Source organism: Meleagris gallopavo, chromosome Z (assembly GCF_000146605.3).
Source record: "Meleagris gallopavo isolate NT-WF06-2002-E0010 breed Aviagen turkey brand Nicholas breeding stock chromosome Z, Turkey_5.1, whole genome shotgun sequence".
Classification (NCBI taxonomy): domain Eukaryota; kingdom Metazoa; phylum Chordata; class Aves; order Galliformes; family Phasianidae; genus Meleagris; species Meleagris gallopavo.
The window spans coordinates 20,169,055-20,183,425 of record NC_015041.2 but is presented as its reverse complement, the minus strand read 5'-3'; the positions used below and the strand labels follow the sequence as shown (position 1 = coordinate 20,183,425).

General features: G+C 42.4%; 1 protein-coding gene across 1 annotated transcript in view; it reads left to right on the top strand.

The window, feature by feature from the left end:
- THBS4 (thrombospondin 4) overlaps positions 1-14,371 on the top strand; it is a 1,064,342-nt gene that overhangs the window by 588,565 nt on the left and 461,406 nt on the right. The gene's annotated exons all lie outside the window — the stretch shown is intronic.

Below are 14,371 nucleotides of genomic sequence, written 5' to 3'. Positions count from 1 at the left end.
AGCAGTGATTATCCTGGCCAGAGCTTCCTGCTGAGGAAGTCCATCTGCTAAAGGGAAGAGACAGAAACACGGAAAGCCAGCTCATCATATTCAATACAAACAGAGTAACGCTATACACAGGGGAAAAAATAAAACCACCTAAATAAGATTAAATAGAATAAAGTAAAACAAAGTAAAATAAATAAATAAAATGTCCCAGAAGCTAATTCTGCCCTTGTAATAAGACAAAAATGGCAATAATGTAATTTTACAGATTGTATCTGCATCACAGACTGTGAGCAATAAATTCATCTGTTGAATCAAAGAGGAATTAAAATGAGTTAGCAGCTTCTGATCTTGATTTGAGGAAATCCCCCTTAGGGCAAAACCTAAAAGGGCGTCCACTGCCTGCAGATTTCTCAGACTCTGGGAGGTGATAGGCTCCTCCTGGAGCATACCAGAGCCCATCTGCTGTCGATCTCCCAAGCTTTGTGCCCATTATCTTGCACAGAATGGGGGCTCATCATGGCACTGGTGCCTCCTGTGTCCAGGCACACAGCTCCTGCCACCGCTGTCATTTTTGGGTTCACCTGCCATCAGCAAATCCTGTGCCCAGGTCCTGAGTAGTGGTGACTCCTGGTGCTATCTTTGCATCTACACAAAACCCCACAGCTCCAGTACCGGGACCTCTCACCCCTCACCACAAGGTCATATATCAGTTGTTGCCTAGCCTACACGATGTTATGCAGTTGCTATTATAATATTCTATACACATTGTTATATTAAAACACTGTAACTATTAGTTTCCCGGTCAGGCTGCAGCTAAACAAAACCCACTGCAGTGATTGCCAGCAGATGCCCCACACAGCCCAGTGGTGCTTTCCTATGCACCAGGAGTCTGCAAAATGCAATCTGCATATCTTGTAGAACACACCATGAGAAGGTGGTCATTACATAGGTGTTTACCCATAGAGCTCTGTGGATTTGCTTTAGCTGATGATCAGAACCTGATGCAGCCAGAAGGCAAGACAGGAAAAGGGAAAAACAGGAAGTGTGTGAAAGATCAACTCAGTGAAATAATATCCTTCTTCATCTATGACATGCTAAGATGGCACCACATTTGGGACTGTATTGCCCTTTCTCTCTTTCCAATAGTGGATGTGAGTGTGTTTCTCAGACCCAAGCAGCCCCAAACAAATGAAAAACAGAAAGAGATGCAACCATGCATCCTATTTTCTAGGCATTTTAGGCTCACAGGGGCACACATAGAGCTGTAGGTGAGAAGGTAGCTGTTGGCATGATGGAAGCTACAGATGTCTGTGTGAGCTTCTTCTCACTACCAAGAGCTTTTCTCCAGAGATTTCTGCTTTGAGTCTGCGTCCTCCATGCCACTGATCCCTCTGCTTGGGACTTTCTCCCCTTCTTGTTCATGTAAGCACCCTCCCATGGGACATGGGGAAGGTTTCCTGAAGGTGATATACGCAGCTCCTTCTGCTGTGGTCCTATGGCTTCCTTCTGTTTTTCTCCTCCACTAGCCACACATTTCCATGCTGAGGGTGGTCTTTGTTTCCAAGCACAGTGGTGCAAAAAGAAGGCACACAAGGAAATCTCCTACTCAGATCACACTGGGAAGAGAAATCAATGCTGGGCAAGTTCAGAGCCGAGGATGATGTAGTGCACATAAAAATTGTGGAAGTGAATAAAGAGTCAGGAATGGGTTTTGAATATCTCAATCACCAGCTAAAATGCCAAGAGCAATATGAAATAAAGCAATAACTGTGAAAGTGAGAGGAAGCAAAGAACATTTTCCTTTCTTCCTGATAGACTCACTTTTGGACTCTTCAGTGACAGTCTATTAATTTTCTATGTGTTTTGGCTTCAGAAACCATAGGAACACACACAGACATATATTTTGCTGAATCTTAAAACTTAGTTTTAATGTTAAAAAGTCAAGGGCTTTCACATCAGCAAGTCTTTGTACACACTGTAAAAATATAAACATTTTCAAATGCCCTTAAAGCTCAAGCTGTTACCATCCTATGGATTGTGGATTCCCCACAGTGAGGCAGAAATGTAGGCACTCATCACACTTCTGTCCCCATTGAATCATGGTGCCAGAGGGAGATTCTGGGAAGACCATGCATTGACATAAGATGGGACAGAGATTGCGGCTTTGTTGGGCTAGGGCTGTCACCCAGCAACCCTCCCTTTACCAATGACCACGCATTCTGTTTTCTGGCAGGATGCAACCAAACCTTAAATAAGGTCCTAGAAAGCCTTCCTCTGCACATTCTTTGTTCCTGTAAGCTCTTATATCCACGCTTTTTTGTTTCTCCATTAGCTCTGCTGCTCTGCACACAATCTCTCTTTGTTTGCTAAAGCATTTTCTTGCTCTGCCCTCAAAGCCCACCTGCTGCGCCGATGCCATCACCTGTGCATCTTGGCCCACACTGTTCTGATGTGGCACAGGAAGCAACCAGCCCAGCTCCCAGTCCAAACACTTCCCACTACTGCTTCCAACCACTTCTGAAGGGGTCAGAGATGCTCTTCCCTCTGCCCCAGACACACATTCCCAGCCTTGGCTAGCAGGTTCACACAGCGCATCCACTGTGTCACCAAGGTGGGCTGGGGCTGCACTGAGCAGAGGAGAGAGCAAGCCTGCCTGCCATAGGGAGCAGGAGATGCACTCCAAAAAGCTACCTGAAGTCTGGACACGGCATAGGGATGCAATGCAGCCAGCAGTCATGCTGCAGGGATGCTTGAAGACTTCACAAATGCTTGGGCTGATCCTGGTTGTAACTCACGCATGATGGAGGACAGCTGTAAGCTGGCCTGCTGTCACACCTTCACCCTGCTGAGGCTGGCAGCACTCATGTTGCAGCCGCCACAGAGGGCTGTGGGAAGGGGCCAAGCCTCCTCCCTGTGCAGCTCCTGCAGGCTCAGAGCACAGAAGTGGGCTTTGCTTCCACAAGCAAGGCAAGCAAACAGTTGTTGAAGTAAAAACATAGCCAAGAGAAAATGCAGGTAATTTCCAGTTGCTTATCTATTTTTCATATATGCGGAATAGGTGACTTTACTGCTCACTTAATCAGCTAAAATCTCTGCTCAGAAAGTTGCTTCCAACCACTTGAGTCTTGTAAAAATACGTTTCATGCCTATTTTCTAGACTTTTTTTACTATCTGCTTTATACACTGTCATTTTACAGCCATCATCAATCATATTTCCTATTGCCTATTCCCTCTGTAAAATCCCACATACAAAAGACCTTAAAATGAACTGCATTTTATGCTTATTTACTAGAAAATTAGATATTGAGATCCGTAGCTGTGAATTCCAGCTCCTTAAAAACATGTCTTCGGCATTGCCGGCTCTTGCATCTGCCCTTTCAATCAGTAAAGTGGGGATGCTGCAGGGTCTGTCAGACCTGCTCAATAAACCGTGCTGATCTTTTCATCTTCCCCATTTCCTGAGTCATCTCAGCTCTGGACCTCAGCTGCCATATGGAGTTCTGCTTTGTGGAACAATCTAAAACACACTTTCAGCTTGTAAATGTGTTTGTGTTTATAACTACAAAGGATACTTTCTGGCTATTCAGCAGGTCTTTTTTAAAATAAAAACATATTTATGAATTAAAATGTCAAGTCATTTGCTATATTATTTTACTCATACCCACTTAATTCTCATGCAATTTCTTATGATTAATAATAAAAACACTGTTTTAAATAGAATGGAGTTCCTGAATCTCAGCTAAAGATTGCCTTTAATCTCTAATTTTCTAGACAATGTTTTGCTGAATGTATTTTCCTACTGCTTTTAAGAGAAATACTAAAACCTTAAAAATGGGCACTACTGCATCTCACTGTGAGTCAAAAAAAAAGCAGCTGGGAAGTGATGTGTCTCATTTTCAACATGATTTTTATATAAGAATTTTACTTTTTTCTTTTATTTCACCTTTTTTTTTTTATCTTTCAGCAACACTGAAATGCTGTTTTTCATTAGTTAACTATAGCTGCTTACACATTGGTGCCTTCAGACTGGGGCAGGAGATCACATCTGCCGTGCTTGCAAATCACACTGAATTTGTGGCTTGGACTTCAGTGAACAATTTTAAAATTGCATACACTCAGGTTGACTTACATTGTTTCTCCTTCAAAAATATTTCAGAACTTTTTATGTTTCTACTCTGAGAGGTTCAGTTAATTTTCTCTATTCTGATAAACATGTCACAGGTTGTGAACACAGAGAAGGGGAAACTCAGTGAGGCTGAGCTGGCCCATAATGCACAAAGTAGGACAAAACAAGCCCTTGGCCTGCACTACTGCCTGCAGCCCAATCACCCCAACTTGCTCTGGCTGAGGTCACAGTGCAGTGCAATGCAGGGTGCTGATACTGCTCAGTTGAGAGCTTCCACGAAGGCTTCTGCATGGTGGAAGATATGCCAAAGGCTTTCAGTCCTAGAAACAGACTTGGAACAGAAAACTTCAGCCACACAGCCAGGCTTCATAGTATGCCGGGGACTGAGGAGACACACAGACACCTCCAGGCATAGCAGTGTGTTGCACGCCTTGACTTGCTGCCTGGGGCTGGAGCCAAGCTGTCAGAGATGTAAGATTTCCACAGCTTCATGGAGAACCTATTTCATTCCAAGGTGGCTGCACCAAGTAGGTCAGCATTTTGACTTACCTTCCCTGAGCCATACCAGGACTTTGCTTCTCCCTACCCCATGAAAGTCAGCTGGATCCTACATGGGGCCCCACTGTTGCTGGCCAGGAGGGTTTCCAGAAACCAGAGGGGTTATGTGGAGAGCAGGGCTCTCCTGCTGCCTGGGGAGGTCCTCTCTGACCCCCTCATGCCCCAGCTCCTGCACTCTCAGCAGCTGTGAGCACCACGGCACATCACAGCAGTGCTGCACTTCTGCCACACAGATGTGGCCATGTGCTGCCTCAGACCCACAGGGAGCTGGGGGACATCAAAAGAGCACATGCCTCAGCAGTTACCCATCCCTACGGCTAGCTGTTTGCCCGCTCAGAGCCACAGGCATGTCCAGCCCCTGGTCCTTCTGCAGGGAGCTGCCTTCCAATGAGGCTTCGTGGGCACTAAGCTGCAGCCAGCAAACCCCAGCTGAATAACAGGATGGCAATGGGATGATGCAGGATGGGTCCAGGGAGATATCACTGGCACTTTGAATCTGCATGGAGGGAGAAAGCTGATGTGGTCAAAGGTGGGGAGTGTTTTGCAGATAGAGGATAAATGGGCACGGGCTCTTCAGCCTGGAAAAGGAGCAGTACAAAGTGTTGTGACAGAGGCTGCCAAAATGAAGTTGCAGGGAAAGAGAAAAGGGCTCACCTAGTTCCCTGTTGCATGTAGTACAAATAAGAGGTGGCACAAAGAACAAAACCCCTGCACTCCTTTTCAGCCAACAAAATCAAACTGTAGAAGTCATTGTTAGGGGCTAATCTGGCAAAAAGAGCAAACATACTCAAAAAGTGTTGAACAGAGGAGGCATTCTGGATATATCATGCAATGCTACTCTTGGGAGACCTTTAAACTCTCAATACCAGGGGGTCGTGCTGGGAGAAACAGTCGATTTTTAGTTCATTTGTAAGCATCCAGTATGGTCAGAGTACAGGACTGAGGAGATCTGTGAGCTGATTCAGGACAGCTGTTATGCTGGCATGTTCACAGAACAGTTGCAAGATTATTTAATATTTGTTATGCATTATTTTGCATTTCAAAATCAAAATCATGTTTTTTTGCAAATGTATGTAAAGGAACTAGTTTGCTACTATAAAAAAATAAGCTATACTCATGTGTTTGGAGTTAATGAGGAAAAAGTTATTCCTTAATATATCAGAATGAGGAGAGAAATTAACTGACATGAAATTTCCAAAACAAGGGCAAATCACAGCAAATTTTTCATTCCTGATAAAAATGTAATGTCACTGCAGTCAGGAAAGCAATCTCAAACAGTCATGGAGTAGGAGATAATCAGGTTTATTTCAGACTGTTTCTTACTCCCAAACTGCAGTTCACTAAGCCCTGAGGTCCAGGAAACAGATGTAAGATGCACACTGGTTAGTGGGTGACAGGCAATATCATTTCTGAGGTTTCATCACACAGAAAGAATGTAAATCATCCTGGGCAGTTTTGTGATGCGCAGAGATTTGAACAGGGAGAAAAGATTTGTGGTAAAATTGTATTGAGAGCACTGCACAGACTTCAGCTAATTCCTGTGAGCTGAGGCCTGCTGTTACCAGGCCTTAGTTTATAGATGGCATCTTTAGGGGCAGTTTCTCCTTCTGTTAATTTTCAATTTTTGTGCTCTTCAGTAAAGCAACATATCATTGTGGAATAGGGTTAGTATCACAAATCTGATGCTTACATGGCTACAGAATCAAGCAGGCATCTGACAGGAAAATGTTCCTACCAAAAATCCTCTCGGTTATGGTACTTTACGAGTAAGTTGTTTCTGGGAAAATACAGATGGCCTGAGGTGGCATGGAGTGAGGCATGGCCTCTTGTGAGACCCCAATGTGTAAGATCTGCAGTGCTCATATCTTCTCTTTGCACTGAAAATTGTAGCATCTCCATCTCCCCATTAGGAGGACATGGCTACAACCTCTTCAGCCCAGCGCTGGCTGAAACATGAGAAGGAGTGAGCTGAACCCCATCTTCAGTTTTTTCCTGTACTTGCTTGGAAATCACAGGGTAGGAATTGGTGTCATCTCCTGATGGGGAGGTGTGGGACAGTGTCCTGTGAAGTACAGGAGCAGGATTTTGAAGAAGGGAGATGGGCATGGTGAGCCAGCCAGGCCCTCTCCTGCCACCAGCCTGCCTGTCAGGACTACTTACCATCAGAAGCATTTTTAAGGAGGATATCTGACACTTCTAGTGTCTTTTCCAAGAACTAAAGTCTTTTTGGCTCTGAGATGTTCATTTAAAAGAAGAAGATATCCCCGGGAAAGCAGACACTTCCTGTGAAATATCTGCTCTCATGAAAGGTGTCTTGGTATTGAAACATGTTTAGGTGCTGCTTTTATTGACCGTGAGTCCTATTCAGAGATGGCTTCCAGGTTGAAACAGTATGACCAGCACATGATAAGCAGCAGTAAACTGATCTTGAATGTTACTACCAGACAGCCTGCACTGAGCCACAGCTGGAATGCCTGGGAGCTGTATCAACTTCTCAGTCTTAGATCATCTCCAATAAAGCAATGGGTGGTGCTTTTTAATGCAAAAAATGGTTAATTCTCAGTCTTAGTTTTTTTAATGAAGGAAAAAGGCTGCACTTTAGGACAGTGCAGAGCAAGGCCCTTATCCTACTTGTCCTTAAATGTGAAGTGACCTCTTTGGCTTGAACAGCACTTTCCTGTAGCTCACCTCTCTGACAAATGACATTTGTAAAGGAAGTTAGAAGGAAGAATAGAAGGGACAGTCTTCTATGCTTCCCATCTGTAAAAATCCATCTGTACAGACAGCTTGCCAAAATAGCTTGTCACTCTTTTTAGACTTGTAAAGAATCACAGTTTGAGCACATTTTTCAATCTCCATAGAGATCCTAGAGCTTGGCCTACCCACAGTAGGAAAGTGCTGTTTTTTTTTGAGCTCAGCTCCACACCTTCCCTTCCTGCTAGAACTTAATTACCCTACTGAGTAATTTTAAGCTCCTTTTGCTTGGACAAAAAATGTAACAGTGATCTCCCACACTGCATTCATTCATCATGGCCAAATGATCATTTGATTTTAAAGCCCTTTGATCCCCTGCATCCAGTCCATTTAGCCATAAGTGAGGAAAAAAAAAAATAATTGTATGTAGATTATTTCTGTACTTAGATGTGAAAAAATATTTTCAGCTGAAGTTTTCAAAATATTCAGTGCCTGCTCTTGATAAGAATATATTCCCTGGGAAATGGCACATCTATTCTTTAAAAGCTTCAGATGCTGCTGAGACAAAGAAGAAATCTGAGTACTCTCAGGATTAACGAGGAAAAACTTGCAAGTTGTGAGAACTGTGAAAGCTCTTCCTCCTTTAGCAGCACAGCAAGCTGGAGAAAGCTCCCTTCCCTTCAAATAAAAGAACCATTCAATTAATTGAATCAACTCAATAAAAAACTGTGAACTTCACATTGCAATGTTAAAGATGCATAGTCTTTGTTATGGGAGAATAAGAGAATATTGGTTAATTTAGCCCTCCTCATCAGGGATGGGCTTATTCTCTGTTATTATTTATGAGCACTCTCTTCTACAGAGAAATGAAAGAAACAGGAATACTTTGCCTTTTATTCCCAGCCTCAGTTTTGATTACAGTGAAGGACTGGAGAGGTAGAAAACAGCAGCACCCACAGCTGAATAAGCTGATTAGTATTGTCAAAGAGCTTCTGGGGGTATATCTGTGCACACCTCTGCATGCAGTTATAGATTCATCTCACTAGGCAGCAACTGACCAAGTGTTTTTGTTCAACCAGGAAAAACTCATTAGTTAATTTCCCTTTTTTTTCTCATCAGGAATCTATGCTCTTGTGTACCACAATCTTGTATACTATGACCTGGAAAAGAGAGGACTGCAGGGAGACCTCACTGCAGCCTTCCAATATTTAAGGGGAGTTTATAAACATGAGAGAAATCAACTCCTTACAAGGGTAGACAGTGATCAGATGAGGGGAAATGGTTTTAAGCTACGGGAGGGGAGATTTAGATTAGATGTTAGGGGGAAGTTTTTTTACTGAGAGTGCAGAGATACTGGCACAGGCTACCCAGAAAGGTTGTGTATACCACATCCCTGGAGGTGTTTAAGGCCAGGTTGGATGGGACCCTGGGCAATGTGATCTTGCACTTGGCTGGGTATGGCAGTGCAGTTGGAATTGATGATCCCAGAGGTCCCTTTCAACCCAAGCCACTCTATGATTGTGTGATTCTATGTCAAAATAACCAAGCTACCAACACAGAGATTTGCCACTGTAGCTCTATATCTATTTTTTTGCCTGTGTTCTACATAGTAATTTTTTCCAAAGAAGCAAAACAAGGGATTTCAAAATATATTTGCCATTGGTTTTCTGCGTGCTTTTTTTCTACACCAATACTGAGCATTTAAATGTCCCATCTGTCCTACTGATCTTCTCTTTGCAGAATCCCTTACCCTGATGTGATAGGATTTCTTCCTCTCTCCCAGTATCTACGTGCATTATCATCTACTTTCCTACATAAAAACGGTAGAAATACACAGTGAAAACTATGTTGCTATTTTCATGGGGAAATTCTGATAAATGATGCTTATACCAAACTCTGTGTTCTTTATACAAACATGATAGTCCTGTTCTTCTCATCAAAGATAAGCAGAAGGCCTTGGGTTTGGGTAAGGTCTTCTTAGCTGGAACTGGAACAGCTCAAAACTGTAGAAGATAACAAATAGTCTGAAGAGCAAGAACTGCAGAACAGTAAAAACTGTTGAGCTTTCAAGGACAACAGAAAAGTAGGAATGAACATCTATGGTGCAAGAATGGGAAGGGAAAGTGATTTAAGTGTTAACTCTGTCATATTTTGTGCTTTGATGTTGGTGGTTCTATTTATTTACAGATTTACTTACTTTTGATGGGTGGTGATCAGCTCTGCTACATTTTAGCTCTACCATGAGAACTGCTGATTGCATTTCACAGAATCGTGGAATTTTTTGAGTTGTAAGCGGCCCTTAAATGCCATCCAGTCCAACACCCCTGCAATGAACAGGGACAGCTACAGCTAGATATGTTGCTCAGAGCCCAGCACAGCCTGACTATGAATGCCTCCAAAGATGGCACATCTATCACCTTTCTGGATAACCTATTCCAGTTTCTCACTGCCCTTATTGTAAAAAAGTTCTTCCTTATGTCTAACCTAAATTCCCATTTAATTTTCTTAAAAGAAATGAAAGAGAATGCATTTACCTTTTTTTCTTTTTTCTGTGTTATGTGTCTTATTCATACAGCTGAACTACTTTCTCGTTGTTATCCTTCCAACTGAAACGAAAGATTCGAGTATGTGAATCTTGGGGACAGTCTCCCAGCAAGGCACTGAACTGAACAGACTGACAAACTTCTGTGGACTATCAGTGAGCTAACCACATACTGGCTTTGGCTCTGTGGAGCCTGCAGCCATAAACAAATTCTTGCAAAGAACCTTTGTTAAATTTGATTTATGTTTCCAGTTAGAGTAGATTTTTTTTAGCTCATTTCCCAGCTCTGCTTTATTGCTGTTTACATGCCTTTTCCATTTCCCAGTTGCACGTAATAAGCAGGTTACTTTTTAAGGATATATTTTTGTTTTGTGGATAATTCCAAGATGAGGGATAAAATGGACATATACAGGGTTCCCCACTCCTTTACTTTCATTGTGTGAAGAGAACTAAGCCTCACATATCAGGCTGCATTTAAGAAGACTTCTATGTTAACAAGTCTGAAGAAGTTCTCATTAAATTCCTCATGGCATATTTCACAATAACTAAGTAATAATCTGTATCGTGATTGCGACTTTTGATAGCGTACAGAATTCTTCACATATATACACATTATTAGCCTGAGCAGCAACATAATTATCATCTGACTTGTTGAGTCAAAGAACTGGTCTTTCAGGAATCCCCTACTCCTAAAGCAGCAGGCAAGCCTCACCCTTCTCTTGGCCAAGCCAAGAGTTCCCGGAGGAATTTTCCAGGCTGTGCTCTACATACGTAGGTAGCAGATGACAGGCCCATGACAAGGACGTCTTCAGATTTGGTGCTTTGTAACTTTGCTGCTGCACATTTTCTATCCTTTACGTGGAACATCTTTCTGTAAATTACCTATGATGTCAGATACAAAAATAAGAAAGGAGGTTATCAGTAGGGATATACATAATGCAATATCATAGCAAGCGTGGAAAGGCTTGGGTTGGAAGGGACCTCAAGGATCATCAAGCTCCAACACCCCTGCCACAGGCAGGGTCACCAACCTCCATATCTAATACTAGACCTGGTTGCCCAGGGCCACATCGAACCTGGCCTTGAACACCTCCAGGGATGAGGCATCCACAGCTTCTCTGGACAGCCTGTTCCAGCACCTCACCACTCTCTTGGTAAAGAACTTCCTCCTGATATCCAACCTAAATCTTCCCTCCCTCAATTTAAAACCATTTCACCTTGTCCTGCCATTACCTACCCTTGTAAAGTGTTGACTCCCCTCCTGTTTATAGGACGACTGCAATGACGTCACTCTGCGGATCTCTCTTCTCCAGGCTGAACAAGCCCAGCTCCCTCAGCCTGTCTTCACAGGGGAGATGCTCCAGCTCTCTGATCATCTTTGCGGCCCTTCTCTGTACCCTCTCCAACAGCTGTCTTTCTTGTACTGGGGGCTCCAGACCTGGACACAGTACTCCAAATGGGGCCTCACAAGAGCAGAGTAAGTAAAGAGGAACAATCACCTCCTTGTCCCTGCTGGCCACTCCTTGCAAGAGCATACTGCTGGCTCATGTTAAGTTTTTCATCCACCGGAAACCCCATGTCCTTCTCCGCAGGGCTGCTCTCAAGGATTGTTCCTCCTAGTCTGTATATATACCTAAGATTCCTCCGGCCCAAGTGCAAAACCTTACACTTTGCTGTGCTGAACCTCATTAGATTCACCAGGGCTCACCTTTTGAGTCTGTTGAGGTCCCTCTGAATGGCATCACTTCCTTCCACGGTGTCAACAACACCACTCAGCTTGGTGTCTTCAGCAAACTTGCTGAGGGTGCACTCAATTCACACAGACGTGCAGTAGGCTGCAGATAAGACAAGATAACTGTCTTGAATTGCTATATGAAAGATTATTGCACAGCCAACACTGATAAACCATTCTCCAGATCCACTGTCTCAAATTGCTGCAAAGGTGATTTCAGATGAGAGCAATAGCTTCTTTTTTCTACTCATTAAGCAGAGGGATACAAGGGGCTGTGCCCCTTAGGAAGGTCATAAGGTCCTTCACCTGTAAGAACTTGAAGAACTAGTTAGGCAAGGAGATGTCAAAAATGATGGAATATGACTTCTGCCATTGGGTTCAGGGAAATGGACTAAATGACCTCTAGGATCCATTTAGTTCCTCTATGGTCAGTTTTGTTATTTAAAGTGCTGCTTCCCCCTCAAGTGGAAAAGGATTTACTTATTAAATAATCTCTATTAACAAAGCAAACATTTTTGGCACAGAAATCACTCCTGATTTTATTACTCTAAAATGCTATGGAGGCAGAAGAAATCAAACTTACAGTGGTATGCAGAAAGCAGTATGTTAGTTTTAAGAAGCATAAACTTGCGCATTTGTTCATCTGTCCTCTTTCATCTGTGTCTAAGGAGAAAAAGAGTTGTATAAAGATCCCTAAATAAGCAGCATACTTCAGGAATCCATATCACATTTCTATTGAGTGTCCTTACATGCTTGTCTGTTTGTCTTTCAGCCATTTTACAGAGCTCTGCAGTTTTCCTCAGAAAGCCCTTTCTGCTCTTCTTGGGCTTTCTCCTCCTGGCGTGGCTTTTGCTTAGGCTGGTGAGATGAGGTTAGTTTTGAGAGGGATAAGGATTCAGTACACTTTCAATCAAATCCGTACATAGACTGCTCTAACATGGAATATAGTTGTTGACATGGTAACAGCTAACAATATTTAGATAATGTATGCTCTTCTAATTCTCATTTAAAAATCATGAGATTTTCAAAGGAGATGATTGAGGAGTGGTGGATGATGTGAGGGAAGGAAAGTCAGAATTGAAATATTGGATGCACCAGTTTCTTTGAGGACGACAGCTGTAGCTTGTCTGTGTATCAGTTATCTATCAGGCTAGAGATATCCACTGTTACTTATTGTATGACTTACAATGTAGGGAAATCCAAGTTCCTCCCCAGTTTGAGTCCAAATCCTCTGCATGCACTACTGAAATGAACCCTCCATTTGTTCCTGCAAAACCACCAAGGCTGGAAATCTCACAGATGTCCTTTCCTCACTCTGTCTACTCATTGGCAGTTTTAGACTGCAACTCACTTCATCTTTCAAGTTTGAGCATGGCACACTGAGGTGCAGAATATGAGAGAAGACATAATAAAAATTATATGGCACTTAACTGTAATCCTGACCGGCTAACATTTCTTTGGGCTGTGAGCTGGATCAGCTCACCTAAGATCATTGACAACTAGTTTCCCTGAGAAAGAAGCTGCACGCTGCTGATCCATTTGGAAAGATTCGAGTTAAAAAATAACAAAAAACAATATTGTCTCCTTTCCTGGGTCAGCATCATTCTACCTCCAACAATGTCCTGAAATATACTTACAAAATCTACTGTCAATCTGTTAATTCCTCCTTTATTACAAAAGGAAAATAATTTCAAATTTATGACTTTTTGATAAAGTTTATTATTCATATTTGAAGAAAAAAGTTGTATTAACTCTATTTAATGAATATTCATCAAACAAAACCAAGGGTGAAGGTAAGTAGCACCATAAAAAGAGATTAATATGATTTCATGCATATGCCAAGCAAATCAAGAATGCATTTGGCTTCACCCTTGTCACCTTGGTCTCTCTCCCTTTTATTGCTGAGTAGAGTTTTGTCTACCCTCTATCTGAGGCCTGTTTTTTGAGTGCAGATGTGGTTCTCTCCCCCTTCTCTGAAAAACCACATGCTATTTTTTTCTGCCAAGTCACTGGTTCTAAGCTCCAACTGTGGCACAAATATGAGGCAGTTTCAAGCAAAGTGTGCACATATGCCACCTCCACAGGCTTGCAACGCAGTCAGAAACCTGCAGTCAGGCATATAGAAATCCTTTGCATTGTAGAGACTAAATACACTAGAGACACATGCAGCTGTCATCTTTGACCTGGAAGGTTTTGTCTAAAACTCCAAATATCTGGGCCACTTAGTGGCTTGAAATGTCTTCTTGGAAATCTAAGTTCTCAGACTCCTGCTGGAACTGATATTCCAATAACCAGACACATATTGGGAACACAGAAAAATCACTGTAGAAGGGAAGAAAACATATGAGCAATGGTGACACTGAGAGCATCAGCAAGATTGAAGGAATAAAGGAAGGAAGAATAGTGGGGCAAGAGAAGAGGGTAAAGCAGATAAAATGCTGGCATCATCTGTCAGACACACTAACAATTATTCTTACGTAACTTTCCAAAATAAACACATTCTATAGGCTTTTGCTTATAACTGCATCCAGGAATGATAACTACATGGATCACTTCAAAGCCCCTGCAGCACAGCTATACATACGTTATGTGAAAGTAGATATAAACAGCTTGCTTTATTATTATTATTATTATTATTGTTATTATTGTTATTATTTCTGGTGCAAAAGGCAGCTTCATATATGTCTGTTCAATCCAGAAAGGAAAAAAAAAAAAAAAGAAAGAAAAAAAG